We start from the raw sequence: 19,945 nt of genomic DNA on the forward strand, positions 1-19,945 counted from the left end.
GAAAGCTTTCTCTTTTCCATGAGTAAGGCTGGGTTTACTCAGATGTTGCAGCTCTTTCCCAATCCTATTTTTCGAGCCTTTTAGCCTAAACGGACTATTCCTAAAGTTGCACGGTAATGTACCAAACAGTGTTTCTTTGTTTTATAGAAGAGGAAATTCCAAGTTGAAAAACAACTTGTGCAAGGCCACGCAACTAGGCCTAAGCCTGGGCTCTTTTCAACTACACTATACTCCCTTTTGATTAAAACTAGTCTTTAGAAAAATGTCCCTAGCAAAAGCTTTGAAAAATATGAGAAAATTTTCCAGAGAGGTTTTGTGGCTTTCTGAACAGTAAAGAGTTTTTTTAAAAGAGCAGTCTCCAAATTCCTGCGATTAAGATTACTGGCATCTCTATGCAACAAAAAAACTTTGTTGTTTTCCACAAATGTTGTTGAACTTCATGTTTAAGAATTATTTTTATAAATTAATTGAGACATTGTCATTAATTCCTAAATTAACCTCTTCTCCATCAAATTCTCCTTAAAGGTCATGTTCAATCCTTGCATTTTCTCCGTTCAGTACAATCTTAGAATATGGTGTGCCTTTAACAAACCTTGAAATCATACACTTTACATAGTTGGAGCTGGTGTAATTTACTATTTATGGCACGTATATTCCTTAGGTGAAAGTTACTTAAAAATGAATTCCTATTTTAAGAGCCTCTAACTGTAGGTTGTAGTGAAACTGATCTCTGGGATGCTCCTAACTCTAAAAGCTTTGCAGCTCTTTCTGTCACTAAATAACTTTCCTTTGCCAGTCCTCAAAATATAGGCAGTCCCTGGGTTATGAATGTCTAACATACAAACTGTAGTTATGAACAGATCTACATAAAGCCTATTTTATTAAAAATTCAAGGTGCATACAAGAGTTCATAATAATAAAAAGGTACTACTTTGTGAGATATATCAAAACATTATTATTACTGTATTTATTATGTTAAAGATGTTTTTGTCAATCTGGAAGTGTTTCTTTAATTTTTTTGTGCATAGAAAGGTACACTAAATATTATATACTAAGAAAATCATTTGACTAACTGCTGTTAGATGTGAATTGTGTCTAACTGTTTCAACTTACATACAAATTCAACTTAAAGAATGATTTAGGAACAAAACTTGTTCATAAACCAGGGACTGCTTGTATACGGAGGACCTTCTATTCTGTAAATATCTGTATCATGGAAGTCTCACTCAATTGGGTATACATCTACTAGCATCACTCAGTTGGGTATACATCTACTAACAACACTGTGATTGAAATGCCAATATTAGCAGATTTAAAATGTTAAAATCACTTATAGGAAACGCAGCTATGTATAATTAACATTATTTATTTATTTATTTATTTGGAAGTGGGTTTACTACATAGCTATTTGTAGAAAATTTCTAATAAATAACTTCAATATGTTTGAAAAAAATTTATCCCTGAAATTTCAGTTTTCAAATCTGGGCTCTTATTGAACAATATTTATATTTCTTTCTATTGAATTTAGCCAATATGAATGAATATGTGCATTCATCATTGTGTTCAACATTGCATGGGTAACTTACATAACATTTTAAGGTATGATCTTGCTTTGAAGTAGCTTATAATATAATTACACCTGGGAAAATTCATCCTTGATACTGAACCGAAAACCAAAGTCATTGCCATCAGGTGGATTTCGATTCACAGCGACCACTCCTTGGGTTTCAGAGACAGTATCACTATGGAAGTAGATTGCCCAACCTTCTTTCTGAGGAGTGGCTAGTGGGTTTGAACCACCAGCCTTCTGGTTAGCAGTCAAATGCCTTAGACAGTACACCACCAGAGCTCCCACTCCTGACACAGTGACACAGTGGATGAAACACACAGAATTTAAATATGTGGTTAAAGAGAGATGTGTGGGAATGGGTGGCCTGTGACACCTCATTATTAAAAAAAATATTGTTTTGAACCAAGATTACATAGAAGAAGCTTGATCAAAAGAGGGAAAAATAAGAACAGAATTACAAAGTCTTATGTAATCCAAACTTTCTGAAGATATCCAGGTGGAATGAACTTTTTTTTAAAAAAAAATTATTGTGATTTGTGTGAAAGTTTATGCAACAAATTCATTTTCCATATAGCAGGTCATACATATTTTGATTCATGATATTGACTGCAATTCTCCACAATGTAACAACTCTCTTCCTACTTCCTCCACGTAGTTACCTCTTCTCTGTGTCCTTCTCTCCCATGCACTCCTGCCCCTGAGCTATCTCCCTGTGCAAACACTGCCCTTCTAGTTTCCCATGATTGATCATTGCTCACTCCAAAGAGTGTATCAACCTGATGTAAATGTTTATCCTCTATGCCTGTCTGTTGTTTGGCAACAGTTTGAGTTCAGTTCTGGACCTGAAGAGTAACTAAGGGCCATAATTTCAGGGGTCTCACCAGGGTCTATCAGATCAGCAGACCTGGTATTTTATTATTATTGTTTTTTTAATGATAATTGAGTTTTATTCCACATTGTTCTCCCACTCTATCCAAGATCTCCTGCAGTGATCCCCCTCTGAGTGGTTGACAGTGGTAGATGAACACCATCTATTTCTGCTCTCATGGTCATATAGGCTGAGGATTGCATGATCTACTAGTCCCTTGGACAAATTGTTTCCATGTGTCTTTGGTTTTCTTCATTCTTCTTTGCTCTGGATCATTGCATCTAGGTGGTTCCTTTCAAGCTTATAAGACCCCAGTTGCTACTCACCAAAGTAAGGTATGGAACAGTGTTTTTTTGTAGTGTGTTATGCCAATTGAGCTTTATGTCCCCTGTAACCATTGTCCCGAGCCCACATGTCCAACTACTTGCTCCTTCAGGGTAGCTGTCTGTAGTGAAGAAACCAACAAAACCTTGCCCCTTGTCAGCTCCACTATACACTCAGACATTTTACAGCACATACAAATACACATGTAGAAACATTGTTTGCCAACCCTATAAGTGATCATAGGCACACTCCGCCCTGCCTAGACATAACTGATCATTCAGCCTTTACACCCATCTATCCACCCATAGATCAATGCTTGCCATCACTGACAATGCAGTACTGTACATGCAAAAGAGTTCATCTTTGTGTGTACCTCCTGTGTGTCTCTCTATGTCTTCCTCTTCCTCAGTGTCACCATGTTGATCACTCACATTTGGTACATTGTCTTTCCCTCCACCCAAATCAATACTTGTTTCTACCTACCTAGCAGTGTTCCCTCCCCTCTTGTGCCGTCCCTGGTAAACAATGATGAACGTTTCCCTCCATTTATAAACATTTCCTTGACTTTTTACAATAGTGAAGTAAAACAATATTTGTCCTTCCATTATTGACTTATTTCATTCAGCATAATGTCCTCCAAGTTCATAGGTGGAAAGAACTCTTGAAACTATTGCCTTGAGATAATCTTTAAACCTTAAACCAAAAATAAAGTCTTCTTTAAACCAAAAAATATTTTAGACTGATTAACAAAGAATATCTGCCTTGTACATTGTGCTTTTTAAAAGAACTATCTGATGGGATCTAACTGACAACAGCAACTCAAAAGATTAGGTAAGAAGCCTAGGAGGTAGTCAGTTTATGTTCATGGGAGAGGAACAATTCAGAAAAGGACAGTAAGAATGTAAGAAAGGCTGTACAATTTAAAGAATACAACCAGTGTCACTTACTTTTACATGGAGAAATTGTTGAATTGCTATATATTCTTCTGTGTGTGTTTTCAACAACAGAAATAAATTATTAAAAATATTTATTAAAAGTTATGATAATTGATCCTCACAACAATCCTACATGTTAGGTGTTAATATCTCTGCTTATAAATGGGGTCATTGAAGTGTAAACAGTATAAGTTTACTAGGCCAGTCTCAGGGTCACCACACTGCCTTTGCTAACATATTTCCTGCAGTTTCCTCCTCCATTCTTATTTTGTGATCACTTCTACTTACTCAGTTTCTCAACATGTGGCTTCATTTCCTCCTTCTAAGCTCCAATTTCACACTGACAGCTTTTTACTGACCACTGGTTCTTGTATGTACTTTCAGAACTTGACGTTTTTTCACATACAATGAAACAAGAGGTAGTCCAGTGTCCAAGGCTAGCAAGGCATCTTCATGAAATTATTAAGGACCCGGGCTTCTTCTGTTTTGTCTGCCAGTCTGAGAGCATAAATTCTACTTTCAAAGGCACTTCATAGTCTAAGGTTGATAGTGAAGATCCTCCCATTAATCTAAATTTCAGACAGCAAAAGGAAGAAGTAAAGAATATAGAAACCAAAATTACTTCAAGATGAGTCAGTTTCCTTCAAGGAAACTTACTGGAAGATCTTCATAATATTTTGAACCACATCTTATTGGTCAGAACTAAATAGAAAGTTGTATATTATTATTATGGAATTGTCTACTTCTCTTTGCAATTGTGTTAAAGTTTTATGTATGTATTTTGGGCTCTTTTATCGGGTGCACAGATATTTATTATGGTTATGTCCTCTTGTTTGCTTGACCCTTTAATCACTATATAATGTCCTTTCTTGTCTCTTATTCTATTTTTTGCCTTAAAGTCTAATTAATAAAAAAGTAATATTGCCACTTTTGCTCTTTCTTGATTGCCATTTGCTTGATATGTTTATTTATCCTTTGGAGAAAAAAGCCTGTTTTTTGTTTGTGTTTAAGATGTGTCTCTTGTAGACAGCATATTGGTGTGTAATGTTTTGTTATCCCTTCTACTAATCTCTTGTCTCTTGATTTTGTCTTCTCTCTTTCTTTGTCTTTGACTTTGAAAAGTTTGATTATGACATGTCTTGGTTATTTTCTTTTCCAAACAGGAGCTATCTTGTTTGGGGTTCAATGAACTTCAGAATGTATAACTTCTTGTCTTTCATGATTCTAGGGACGTTTTCTTCCAACAAATCTTTGACAATTTTCTCAGTATCTTTTTTTTGTTTGTTTGTTTCTTCCTGCTCTGGAAGTCCAATCACACTTAATTTATTCCTCTTCATGGTATCTTAAATAATTCATAGGCTTTCTTAATTTTTTTAAATTTGGTTACCTACTGCTGCTCTAAGAAAATACCACAAATGAGAAGGTTTATCAAATAGACATTTATTCTCTTACAGTTCTGGAGGCTAGAAGTCTGAGTTCAAAGTGTCAGGCTCTACAGGCTGGGTGAAAGCCCTTCAACCTTGAGCTTCAGCTCTGCCTCTTGCTCCCAGCCCATTGAAGCTAGAGGCATCTCTTCATTCAGGCAGCTGCTGTCTGCTGAGGCTGACAAACTCAAGGTTGACAAGTGAAAAGGCACAGTCCCAATATTACCAAGCCGTATGGCAGGCCATTCATTCAAGTCTATTGGAAGTCCCAGATCATTAGAACATGGCAGGCTACTGAACAACGACTTGGTTACATTCAGGGTTCAAGTGTTCCATAAGCTAGAGACCTTCCTCAAAGCTGCTTCTTATATACTAGAAGGAGACCACATCTCTAAAACAGCTACTTAGCTGCTCCAGTAGATTCCACCATGGAACTGATTGCCAATATCACCATGGGGAATAACTATATCCAGCTGCCCAGTCTCTGAAAAATTGACAACAACTTTAACTACCACCATTCCACCCCTTGTCAACTTGGCACCTGTACAGTTCTTCATTGCATGTACAGAGCTCCTTCACTGGGTGGCTCCAGTCCCCTAGTTCCTCTGAGTGTCATTCTCACCCCCTTGGCCTGGTGGGCCCCATTCCTCTACCTCTTGGGCATGGCAGCCCCACCCCCTCACTCTTGGGCAGTGGGTATAGCTCCATCCCACTGGCTCACATGAATGAGCAGCCCCACATTCCAGAACCAAGTTGCTGAAGGTCTGGCTCTCTGAAACCTAGAGGCTGTGGTAGTTCCACTGCCAAAGGCAAAAAAAGACAAAAGAAAAACAAAACAATTAAAAAAAAAAAACAAGGAAAGGAAAAAGAGAAAAGCCATAAAAACCAAACCAAAACAAAAAACCCTAGAAAAAAGGAAAAAGAGAAAAAGAAAGAGTAAAAAATAATCTAAAACAAGGAAGAAAAAAGTATTATAGAAAAAGGAAGAAAAGAAACAATGAATGGAAAGAAAAAAAAAAAAAAAAGAAAAGAAAAGAGAAAACTGGGGTGGGGTTGGGTGCCTGGTTAGTACTTCTGCTGGATGACATGTCAGCAGGTGGCAGGGCTTCCAGTATAGGATAGTACCTTTGCTGGCTGAGGAGGGAGCTTGGGGCAGCGTGCCCAGTCCAGGAGTGTGTTGCCATCAGCTTAGGCCATGGTTGTTGGTTGGATGCTCAGTCTGGGACAGCTCTTTTTCTAGTCTAGAAGGGGGCTGGGGTGAGATGTCTGGTCATGGATGGTGTTTCTGTCGATCTAAAAGTGGTGGAGTTATCAGTCCAAGGTGATGCTTTCTACTGGCACAAGGAGGTGGAGAGCACCTCCTAAACATGGAAGTGGAGTGCAGGCAGTGCCCTATTTACAAGGGCATGCCTCTAATCTCAGGCAGGTTAGGGGTAGTGTGAGGGGGGTGTCTACAGACCATGCATGGGAGGGGGTGGGGCATGGCCACACTTTTGGTCACTAGGAACTACATCTCAGTGATCAGAACTAAATCAAATGGCCTCTTCTTGCTGCATGGAGAATCTCTCTCTCTCTCTCTCTCTCTCTATATATATATATATACATACACATATATATCTAACAATATTGATATTAGAATAAAATTAGATTTATATAATTAAGAAAGAAGAAGAAAAAAAAATATTTACTGGTAACTACCAGTATCTGCTGCACCACCTGAAGATAGCTTTGCACAGGGCTGCTCAACTAACATGTGAATTCCCTTTTGACCTAGATAGATGGTATCATAGAAGGCTCAGAATAGGCAGCACATTTAATACTCATTTCCTTTCTTTCTTCACAACTTATATATCATTCTTAGTTATTGAGGGAAGTAATCTTTCCTTTGCAAGTTATTCATTTTTTTTTGAAGACTTCCATTTTATGTTCATTATCACTGCTTCAATACAGAATATTTTGTAATGATTAGTGACATGTGGACATCAATAGGTTTTTCTACCAAACACTAAGTGTCAGTCTTTTCTAGTAAATATTGATTTTCCTCAAACATAGCATAATTTCAGAGGATAATGATACCATAAGCATAGTTCACTTGAATCATGTACATTATCTGACCATTTCAAAAAACTTTTTAAAACTTCCACAAATTTCTCACTGTAAAAAAGATTCCCGAAAATGCATGATAAAATCAAACTTTGGAATAAAATTCACTTTGGAAAAGTGAAGAGTAATTTTTCTAATTTTGACTTTAGGGTTTTTTTTTTTTTTAATCTGCTAAAAAATATGATGGGGAGTGGGTTGAGAGAAGTACATAAAAAGTAGCTTCCAGTAGATGGATTCAACATGTCTGAAAATACTTATGTAAAGGAAAACTTAAAAAAAAAAAAAAAAAAAAAAACTCACTGCCCTTGAGTTGGATCCCATTTGTAGCGACCCCTCTTTGGGTTTCTGAGGCAGTGTCACCATGGAAGTAGATTGTCCAATCTTCCTTCTGAAGAAAGGAAAACTTTAAGAGCAAGAATATGTTAGAAATAAGAAATCCTTCAGAGAAAGATGAACAGATAAGCAGTTTTTATATCAATTGTTCCCATGCGAGAAAGGCATTCCTGATGAATGCTTATTTATAGAATCTTCTGTAAGATAGAGTTGGCTACTTCCAATGATTCCTTTTTTACTAAAACAATATCGTAAGAGTCCAAGCATTTTTTCTAAAAGATCATCCACTCTATCATTTAGCTATGCAATTTTCAGAATGTGTTCAATGTTGGCTACTCCATCTGCTATTCTTAAGTCTCCTTGGGAGTCCCCCAACAGATTTATGTTGCTCTTGTCTCTTAGTTGACGGAAATATTCTGTGTTCTTCAAGACACCATCATGTTTATTAAATACATGGATTAATTCTCCTTTAAATCCTTTGAACAACACATTTTCAAGAAAATCCATGAAATTGGACACTACTTTGACATTTGGATGGTAAGCACCAGCTTGACGGATAACCTCCTCTACTACATCACCAATACCAGTCAAAAATATAAACACAAGGATACTGTGTTGATGGAGCTTATAGAAGAAATTTTCATATCCTTTCTGGAGCATAATACCAGATTGTTCCACAATTTAAGTTTAGATTTTAGTAAAGCTTTTTCTATTAGCAAACAATATAACTTAATGTACCATTCTATAATATAAGAGCACTTCTTGTCTATGGTAAGAACAAAACGATCAACTTCAATAGCACAATATATTTTCCTTTAGTCGCAATAAATTTTTTTGGCATTATTCTGTAACCAGTTTACAGTTTTCAGTGGTATTATGACATGACGGGTATCTCTTCCCTTTGTAGGAAAATCTATTCAGTGTCATATCAAAGTCAATTATTATCTGAAGTTTGGCAGGTCTACCTTTGATAAAACCACAGATCATTTCTTCTACTCTTGTGGGGTTCCTGATGTGAACAGAACTTTTCTGGAATTTGGGCATCATTTTCACATGCACTGCAGACTCTTGATTAGTCATTTCTTGGTTATCCAATCTTCCAAAGTAACTGGACTAGCCATGCTAGCAAAAGAAAAAGCCAAGTTATTAATTATTTTATTTTGCAAATATATACTTTTGGACAACTATGAGGTGTTATACTAAGGCACATTTCAACATTAACATGGCTTACTGGAGCTGAAAAGAGCTCTGGACAATTTGTTCAACACCACACTTTTAAGATGAGGAAACTGAAGCCCAGAAGAGTGAAAGGATGTGTCCAATGTCATGCCACTATTTAGCAGCCAGTACTGGGTTTGGAACCCAGACCACCAGAATTCTAGTTCCTTTGACTGCTGAGTTCCCTGCCCAGTATCCTACTTTCATTTTCTACCAATACCAGGAGGCTAAAGAAGTCAGACTCTCAAAACCAAGAGAAAAGTAAGTTTAATTTCTTTGACTTAAGATCATTTTTTTGTGCAAAGTGGAATAATAATAGTTCCTACCTCATAGAATTTTTGTTAGTTAACTGAACTATTATGTATAAAGCATTTGACATAATTCCTGGCACATAGTAAGCATTTAATAAACATCAGGTATTAGTACTAGTATGAGTATTCCTGAATCTCTTGTGTCATTTTTTTGAGCATGCCAAATATGTACTTGGTATAGATTACTCATTTTCTATAAATTACATAATGTATATAAAACCATTAACATGGTGGCAGATCTTTAATACATGTTTAGAACCTGTTGCTGCTAAGTCAATTCCAATTTATGGTGACTCCACATGTATCAGAGTACAACTGTGCTCCACAAGGTTTTCAATGACTTATTTTTTTGGAAGAAGATAACAGGCTTTTTTTTTTTTTTCTTTCTGAGGTACCTCTGGTGGCATAGTGCCTAAGGAATTTGACTGCTAACCAGAAGGCTGGCTGTTCAAACCCACCAACCACTCCCTGGAAGGAAAGTTATGAAAGAGCAAAAGTTTTCTTTAGGCCTTTCCAAACATCATTTAATCTGTTAGGCTTTTTTTTTTTTTTCTTTCTGAGGTACCTCTGGTGGCATAGTGCCTAAGGAATTTGACTGCTAACCAGAAGGCTGGCTGTTCAAACCCACCAACCACTCCCTGGAAGGAAAGTTGGGCAATCTACTTCCATAGAAGCTAACTGAGGAAATTTCAAACAAAGACTTTTCACCTGTCATTTTTAACCTCTGAACAGATCCTGTGACATGGAGCTCTGGTAGCATAGTGCCTAAGGCACTTGACTGCTAACCAGAAAGCTGGCTTGGGCAATCTACTACCGAAGTGATCCTGCCTCGGAAACCCAAGGAGGGGTTGTTATGAGTCGGGTCCGACTCGACGGGACATAACAACAACAACAACTATGTGTAGTTATGGTCACAGCACTTGGGGCCAACTTCATCCACTTAAGGGTCAAGCAGAATTGTGAGGTTAAATGCAGGTGCATAAGAGACACTATATAGCATTTACATGTATCACACATGGGATAACACAAATAGAATGTAGTGGAAAATATAGAAATAATTAAAACAAGGAAGAATTGTACAGAGATCCAAGGTTTGGAAAGAGGGCAGTTCTTCAACAAAAGGAGCACAGTCAAGAATAGTTCTTCCTACACTCTGCTTCCTGTTTGGGCTTTATCTGCTCATCAAGGAACATGACTTTGATACAGTCCCGGCTGCGAAGATTTTAAAATGTGGTTTCCATGGCAACAAACTCTGGAGTAACACAAATTTTTGGTTGTTCTATTATCCAAATAAAAATCCTCTAAGGTTCCTAGAGGAATGCCAACTTTTAATGATGTCTTTACTGTCTGTGCCCCAAGGGAGCCTTTCCTGTGGGCCTTATTTCAGGTTTGTAATAATGATTTATTTACTCTAATTGTGAGTTGACTACAGTGATGATGAGAACAAGGATTGGGATTTATCATAATCATTAAGGAAGTGACAAATTTGTAATGGTAAGATTTATGTTTGAAACCTTATTACTGAGCAGTGACTAAAATATATTCTACATGTAAGGAAGAGCAAGCACTGAAGAGTATGAAAATGTCATCCATGCTTACACACACACACACACACACACACCTGTATATAGGACTGATACAGAAGTTGTAATTGGCTTGCCAAGTGGAAGATAGGAAGCTGTCAATATGATAAAGATTACAGCCAAGAAAACCCTATCATGTGGTGTTGCTATGCGTTGAAGTTGACTGTATGGCACCCAAGAACAATAACAAACATGATGACTCCAGCTGCCCCATCCTTACCAAAATATACGTCTCATCAACTCAATGTTGAGTGAAATTTTATAATTAAATATTTATTTTCTGGGTAAAATTTGGTCCTCATTAAAATAAAAATGCCTGGAAGAGAATGTAGAATGTAAATGATCCCAGCAAGTGTTAGCAGACTTCGTGTTGATGAGTTTGTGAACTCCTCCCTAAGAACTGGTTTTGATGTAGAGTTGACGGCAGAGCAAGTACTACTATTGTGAGTGTTTGGGGAAGAGGAATTTCTACTGAGACTAGAAGTGGGTCCAGAAAATGAAGACTGAGAATGTAAAGGAAACCTCATATGACTTTATAATTTGGCCTTTGTGGTGTGATAGAGGGTAATTATTTGAAAACTATGACATTGATGATGGGAGAGGAAGTAGAGACAGAGTGGAATAATCAGGCACCCTGAGGTACATCTAGTTTTCAGCAATGCCTTTCTCTGTCCTATTTCCTCCATAAATTATATACATACTATATCTGATATTTGGGAGCTCTGGTGGCTTAGTTTCTAAGGCATTTGACTGCTCACCAGAAGGCTGGTGGTTCAAACCCACCAACCACTCCTTGGAAGGAAGATTGGGCAATCTACATTTATAGTGATACTGCCTCAGAAACGCAAGGAAGGGTCATTATGAGTCAGATCTGACTCAATGGCAAGGAGTTAGGTTTTTGGTTTTATATGTATATCACTGATGACATTTACCAAGGTTCTTCGAAGTGATAGCCTCTCTACTAGATTCTTCAATTTCTGTATTTTAATTTAACCTTCACACCTGCTGCAATTCAGATTTGACATATGGTTCAAAAGATACAAAAGTTAGGAGTAAAACTAGTTTCCCTCCATTGCTACAGGAGATCTAAAGAAAGAGGCTAAATGACTTATTCCTATTAGAATGTGAACTAATATCCTTTTTCGCAATTTGGCATTTTGCTAGGGCATACACAAGTAATAAAAATTCTCTGTAATGTAGAATTTCAGGTATTTGATGAATTTAGTGATTCATCTTTAGTTTCATAACCTAGAACTCAAAAGTTTGGGTAAGCTGCTTCTTCCAAGGTAATAAGAAACATTTTGATCAGACCTGCTCCAAACACTGTTTTGCATGTCTTTTGATTAAATTCCTCACAAAAAGCATTGGCGACAAGTACTTGTATACAGGTGGTTTATTTTTAGAAATGATTCCAGAAGCAGAGGGAAAAGGAAGAGTGGAACAGCAATGGATAGCAAACCAATCTAAGGGTGTGTTCCGAGCCGGTTACCTTAATGGGAAACTTTAGCTCAATCTCTCTGAGGTCCTTCTGAGATACTATGAAGAGTGATCCACTAGAGGAACAGAAGAGAGGAATATTTATCCACCAGCTTCTGGGCGGTGGGTGGGGGGGGAGTGTTAACTTCTTTATGCTTCCACTTCTGAACATGTACTATAATAGCTGAGTGCATTTCCATGATTGCACATTTTGGTGGCAGGAACATCCTAGAGCAGAAGGCAGGGGATAGATAAGTGGTGAAGCCAAGCAAAGGGATTTTTTGGCTGTACCTGGGTGCAACTGACTGCCATAGCAACAATAGAAGCCAAGGAGATAGGTTAAGTAATATGAAATGAGGTGTAAAACATGTCCAACATAGACAGCTTGATGATTAAACCTGAACTCAGGGCTTGGTAAAACTATTCAGAGTAGAAGGTCGATGACACCATAGCTATAAGGTATGGGCCAACATTATGGGATTTGTGATACAATAAAAGATTAAAACGGCTTTTTGTTCCATTTGCCTGTTACTTGTGGTGGTGGTTAAGTTTGGGTGTCAAATTGGCTAGGCCTGGTTGAGTGGCTGGGCAGCTGGATGTAGTATTCCCCATGTTGAGACTGGTAATCAACTCCATGGTGGAATTTACTGTGAGCAGCTGAGTAGCTGCCTTAGGAATGTGGTCAGCTTCCTGCATGTAAGGAGAAGCGTTAGGGAATGGTCTCTAGCCTATGGCACGCTTGAACCCTGCATGTAGCTGTGCCATTTTTCAGCAGTCTGCCATGCTCTGCTGACCTTGGGACTTTCAAGAGACTTGAATTAATGGCCTGCCATGTGATTTGGTAACATTGGGACTGTGCCTTTTTGCTTGTCAGCCTTGGGTTCGTTAGCCTCAGCAGCCATTAGCTACCTGAGTGAAGAGATGCCTCTAGCTTCAATGGGCCATGAACAGGAAGCAGAACTGCAACCCAAGGTTGAGGGGCTTTCACCAGCCCCTAGAGCCTGGCACATTGAACTTGGACTTAAAGCCTCCCAAATTGTAAGAATAAACTCCTGTTTGTTAAAGCCATCCCAATTGTAGTATATTTTTGTCAGAGCAGTACTAGGTAACCAGAACACTTGTTATGAAATCCCTTCCCATATTTTGCAGTGTTTTGAGTTAAGGCATCATGTCTAAAGTACAAGATAAAGAATATGTCTCTGTGGTGGAGTGTTCATCAAATCACTGATACTTAATATCCTATTAGACTAACTGATCTTCCTCAGCAGAATTCAGGTCATGTCACTTGCTATTACTTAACACATTGCATACATTCCTCTCCTGGCATTCAAGTCTCTCCTCGGTATGACCCAGAGCTGATCGCAAATTATCCCCCTACTTGGACTCTGCATTCAGCCAAATTAAAGGCCAAGGTGGATTTCTGAACTGGGTGCCTGGGAAAAATTAGAGACCCATACTTTATTCTTGGACCATTTGGCCTTCAGTTTTATTGTCTGGAAAAGATAGGAGGCAGTGTTTATGTCTGTTTGTGTGCAGAATTAGATTAGTGAGTACCAAACTTGCTAAATATCCAGACAACTGAAAGAGATTTAAAAGAGAAATACAGATTACATTGTACTGCCCCTGTAGATTCTGATTTATTGGTTTTGGATAAGACCAAACCAAACTCACTGCTGTCAAGTCAATTTGACTCATAGAGACCCCTCCTTGGTTTTCTGAAGTGTTATCTCGACAGTTGTAGATTGCCCAATCTTTCCAATCTTGCACTACACCAGATTGGGGCAGTAATTAATAAGCAGATAATTATCTAATTCAAGTATACAGCCAAGGTTGTGAATCACAGAATTAGATGGATTTTTAATATTACTTCAAAGCTATGCTGTTGTTAAGTTGTCACTGAGTTGGCTCTGATGTATGATAACCTTACATTTAATAGATTGAAATGTTGCTTAGTTCTGCACCATCTTCATAATTGTTGGCATGCTTGAGTACATTGCTGCAGCTTTTGTGTCAATCCATGTCATTGAGATTTTCCGTCATTTTTGCTGATCATCTGCTATGTCAAACATAAAGTCCTTTTCTAGAGATTGGTTTTTCCTGATGAAGTGTCCAAAGCCAATGTTTCACTATCAAAACCATATGGGTGTATGTGAATTAACTGTTATTGAGCTCAAGCAACACTGAGAGATTAGGAAACAAGGGTAATATTTGTCATGAAAAAAGGGAGGCTAACAAAACACCGAAGCAAGCAAAACAGGCAAATAATGTAGTTGGATCCAAAAGAGAGAGCAGGAATTAAACTATCAGACTATCAGGCTCAATACGAGGCATGGCAGCTGGAAAGTGTACTGAGAATAATATTGGAAGGAGTAAGGCTGGAGGACAGGGACTATAAAGGAGAATTCCAACAATTTAGCAATTTTGGAAAAGACTACTCTTAACTGATACGGATTGTCCTTTATTATCCAGCTTTACTTCCAAGAAAAGACAGAGAAAATTTGTTTCTTCTCTGCACCTAATACTGTGCAATTGCCTCGATAAACTAGAATCTAAGTGACATGTTGAATGCCCTCCTCTGAATTCACATTGCATTTTATTTCTATCTTTTCTAATTTTTCTACATATTTAGTTAATTATATGCTATGTTTTATTTATTGAGACATTATCAAAGCCTTAAGACTTTTATACATTTTATTATCTCACACAGGGAGCTGTTAAGAACACTGGATTTGGAGACAGTTGTACCTAGGTTTGAATATGACCTTTACATCTGGGAATTATTTCATCTCTAAAATGGAAGTAACAAAACTGAGCTCATAGGATTTGGGGAGGATAAAAATGAAGCAATATATGTGACATGATATTGGATCCAGGCAATTTGGAGAAAGTTATATAAATGCTAGAGTAGGTAGAGAGTTGAGGAGTATACAGTAAGTGATAAATACATGGTAAATTATTATTATTTTAAACTTTTTGTTTTGATTTGAGTGAAGGTTTACAGAGCAATAAGTTTCCATTCAACAATTTATACACATTTTGTTTAATGCCATTGATTGCAATCTTCACAACATAATATCTATCACTCATCCCACGTCCTCCCTGTATTTCCCATGTCCATTCTTCCTTCTTTTTTTACCCCTTTCCACCTTCTGAACTTTGTACTTCAGCAAATGCTGTGCTTTTGATCTCAAATGTGATTGTTCTAAGGAATGTGGGCCTCTTATTGTTCATCTTGTAGACATATCTATTGCTTGGCTGAAAGTTGAGCCACAGGAGTGATTTCAGTTCTAGGTTGTGAAGGGTAACGAAGAGCCATAGTCTTGGGGGTTCCACCACTCTCTATTTGACCAGTAAACCTGGCCTTTTTTTTTTTTTTTTTTTCCATGATTTTCAGTTTTGTTCCACATTATTGTCCCACTCAATCCAGGACCTTCTAATGAGATCCCTTTCAGAGCAGTCCGTAGTGCAGCCAGGTATCATCTAGTTCTTCTGCTCTCAGGGTCATAGGGGCTGAGGTTTGCATGGTCCTTTAGTTCTTTGGACTACTTGTTTCCATGTTTCTTCACCCTTCTTTGCTCTGGATGAGGAGAGACCAATAGTTGCACTGTAGATGACTGCTCAAAAGCTTTTAGACCCCAGTTGCTACTCACCGAAGCAGGATTTAGAACATTTTCTCTGTGGACTATGTTAGGACAATTGACCTTGATGATGTCCCCGTGAATATGATCCTGACCCTCCAGGCCCAGAGAGTCATTCCTTCAAAGTGTTTGGTTATGACTAAGAAATTTTCAAACTTTGCTCCCTCTGTGGTCCACAATAGTTTGCAGTATGAGTAAATACATATGTAGAAATATCCTTTGTCACGCCTACTCATGGGTGTAGTCCCATTCCCTTCCCACTCCTGTTCACCTTGCATGTCTAACTATGTATCCACTTGTATATTATAACTATTATCAGGGGATTGTGTACATAATAGTATTCACCTCTGTTGTGTTTATCTCTTGTAATCCTCCCAGTGTATTCCTTTGTCTTGACCATTTTTTGCTGCCCTCACCCTTATTGTATAGTGCCTTTGCTTTCACCCATGTTAATACTTGTCTATCCTCTACTTAGTGATTTACCAGCCTTTCTCCTCCCACTCCTACTAACCATCAAAGAATGTTTCTTTATATGTGAAAACCTTTTCTTGACTTTTTATAAGAATGATCTCATATATTTTTCCTTTTGTGATTAACTAATTTGACTCAGAATATTATCCTCCAGGTTTATCTATGTTATGAAGTGTTTCAGACTCATTGTTATTCTTTAACATTGAGTAGTATCTCATTATGTGTATGTACCATAGTTTCTTTATTCATTCATCCATTGATGTGCATATAAGTTGCTGGCATCTTTTTGCTATTATGAATAGTACTGTGATGAACATAACCAAAAAAAAAAAAAAAAACAAGCAAACTGTGCCATCAAGTTGAATCTGGCTCATAGTGACCACCATTGGGTTTCTGAGGCTGTAAATATTTATGGAAGCAGATCACCCCATATTCCTTCCATGGAGTGGCTGGTGGGTTTGAACTGCTAACCTTCTGGTTAGCAGCCAAGTGCCTTATCTGCTACACCACCAGAGCTCCTTGTTTATTCATGTCATTTCTATAGGATATATACCTAGTAGTGGGATTGCTGAATCATACAGTATTTTTATTTCCAACCTTTCAAGGAATTGCGGTACTGTTTTCCACAGTGGTTATACCATTTTACAATCCCACTGGAGTGTATTAGGATTCCATTCTCTATATATCTTAACTAGCATTTATCTTTTTTTTTTTTTTTTGGTAAACATCAATGTTGGGATGAGATGACATCTCATTGTTGCTTTGACTTGGATCTCTTTAATGGCTAAGGATCATGAGCATTTCTTCATGTATCTTTTAGCTGCCTGAGAGTCTTTTTGGTGACATGTCTGTTCACATTTTCTGCCCATTTTTAAATTGGATTAATTACATTTTTGTTGTTGAGGTGTTAAGCTTTCTAAAAATTTTGGAGATTTGTCTCTTTTCTAATATGTTGTTGCCAAAACATTTTTTTCCCTGTCTATGGGTTCTCTTTTCATTCTGTTGGTGATATCTTTTGATGGAATAAGTGTTTCATTTATTCCCACTTCTGTAGGCTTTTTTGCTGTTCTTTTTCTAATTGTTGAAGTTCTTGTGTGAAAGTTTGGATTTTGGTTCTTTTTTCCTTTTTGATGTGTGTGCCTATTGCTATTATTTGCCCTATGAGCACTGCTTTTTCTGTGTCCCAAAGGTTATGGTATGTTGTGTTTTCATTCTTGTTTGATTCAAGGAATTTTTCTATTTCTATTAACCAATATAAGTAGAGTGTTATTCAGTTTCCATGTGGTTTTTTTTTTTTTTTTTTTTTTGCTTTTTCTTCCTTTTGCTGATTTCTAATTTTATAGCATTATGATCTGAAAGATGCTTTGTAGTATTTCAATGTTTTAAAATTTATTGAGGCTTGTTTTGTGGCCTCACGTATGATTTATTCTGGAGAATGTGTCATGTGTGCTGGAAAGAAAGCATATTGTGCTGTTGTTGAGCTGAGTGTTTTGTATATGTCTATCAGGTGAAGTTGGTTGATTGTGTCATTTGTCTTCTGTGTCTTTGTTGAGTTCTTTCAAGTTCTGCTCTTCATCAAAAGTGGTGCATTAGTCACCTACCACTATGGTGGAGTTGTCTATTTCTCTTTCCAATTCTGTTAAACTTTGATTTCTGTAGTTTTGGGCTCTTTTATTGGGTGTGTAGATATTTATTACAGTATTTCCTCTTGTTTGAGTTACTGTTTAATCATTATATAATATCTCCTCATGTTTCTAATTCTGTTTTTTGCCTTAAAGTTTATCTCATCAGCAAGTAATTTTGCCTTTCTTGCTTCTTTTTGATTGCCATTTGCTTGGTATGTGTCCATTTGTGTCATTTATGGTTTTCCATACTTTGAAAAAAGCCAATTTTTAAAATGTGTGCTAAGTTGTGTCTCTAGTAGACAGTATATTGATGGGTAATATTTTCTTACCCATTCTACTAATTTCTGTCCTTTGACTGTAATTATCTATAGTAATGAATTGATTGCCATCATTTTGCTGGTTTTATTTATTTATTTTTGTTCTTGCTAATTTCTTTTTTCCATATATTTTTCTGTGCTGTGTTGATTTTGTTTACGGATTTTCTTATCATTTCTTTCATAGCTACTGTTTTAAAGTTTACTAAATCTTTATGATTATCTTCTTTTTTATTTCAATTAGGTTTATTAATTTTATTTGAGGTTACTTTGCAATTTATTATTTTCTTCCCAAGTTTAAAACAGTCTGTTCTATCTTGAAATCATCTTGACTTCTTCTCCATTTTCCATAGTGATACCACCTCGGAAACCCAAGGTGGGGTCACTATGAGTCGGATATGACTCTACAGCAGTGTGTTTTTGCATTTCTTCTCCATGTGGAAGTTCTGTAACTACCCTATTCCCTCTTTTTTATTTGTATTTTGTCATCATTTACAAATTGACATCTCTGGTTCCCTTTTTTCAGTCTTCTAGGTTTTACTTTGGGTACTTCTATATGTGTGTTGGTTTCTGGATGATGCTATCATATGTGTTAATCTCAGGTCTGCTGTTGTTGGTTTTCTGTTTGAAAAACTCTCTTTGGTATTTCTTGTAAGATTGGTCTGGTTTTTACAAATTCTCTTAATTTCTCTTTATCTGAAAATGTTCTAGTTTTGCTCTCATATTTGAGGGACACTTTTGCTGGATATATAATTCTTGGCTGACAATTTATTTTTCTTTCAGAGTTTCATATGTGTCATCACATTACTTTCTTGCCTGTACTGTTTCTGACAGGAAATCAGAGCTTAGCCTTATTCGTTGCCCTTTGTAGGTAACTTTTTGTTTTTCCTGAACTGTTTTCAAGATTCTTTCTTTGCCTCTGGTTTTGGAAATTTTGATTTTGATATATCTTGGTGATTTACTCTTGGAGTTTATCCCGATTGGGGTTCATTGAGCTTCTTCAATGCATATATTCTTGTCTTTCATGATATTAGGGGAGTTTTCATCCAACAAATCTTTGACAATTTTCTCACTGTTTTATTTCTTTATTTATTTGGTCTCTTCCTGTTTTGGAATAGCAATCACACATAAGAAGTCATTCCTCTTCAGGGTATGCTACATAATTCTTAGGCCTTCCTATTTGTTCTTTTTCTACTTGTTTTTCTAGTAAATTAGTAAAAAGAGATTTATCTTCAATTTTTCTAATTCTGTCTTCCATTGATTCAATTCTCTTCCTTTGAACTAACTGGGGTGAGTCCAGGCACCTTGTCAGCACTCCCGCAAGTTTAGGTGCCAGCAGGTGGCATGGTTTCTAGTATGGGATAATGCATTTGCTGGCTCAAGAGGTGGCTAGGGGTGGGTTGCTCAATCCAAGACTGTGCTTGTCCTACTGTAGGAGATGGTGGCATGTGGAATGCTCAGTCTGGGATAGTGATTTTGCTGGCCTAGGATGTGGCTGGAGGTGTGAAGGGCCCAGTCTGGGATGGCACATTCTGCTCATTCAAGGAGATGGAAAGCATCTTCTAAACATGCATGCAATGCCTGATCCATGAGGGAATGCCTTCAACTTTAGGCAGGGTAAAGATGGTAGAAAAGGGTTGTCACCAGCTGCTGGGTGGGTAGGGATGATGCATGGCCACACTTCTGCTCACAGAAGGATGTGGGGAATAAGAAGAAGATCTCACTTTTTTGGTTGCCAGCCACTGGTGTGGG

General features: G+C 37.3%; 1 pseudogene; it reads right to left on the bottom strand.

The window, feature by feature from the left end:
* Positions 1–7,742: 7,742 nt before the first annotated feature.
* On the bottom strand, positions 7,743–8,637 carry LOC103206619 (annotated as a pseudogene).
* Between the last annotated feature and the right edge of the window lie 11,308 nt (positions 8,638–19,945).

This window comes from Orycteropus afer, unplaced genomic scaffold, assembly GCF_000298275.1.
Source record: "Orycteropus afer afer isolate SDZICR_OR568_19922 unplaced genomic scaffold, OryAfe1.0 scaffold00325, whole genome shotgun sequence".
Lineage (NCBI taxonomy): Eukaryota > Metazoa > Chordata > Mammalia > Tubulidentata > Orycteropodidae > Orycteropus > Orycteropus afer.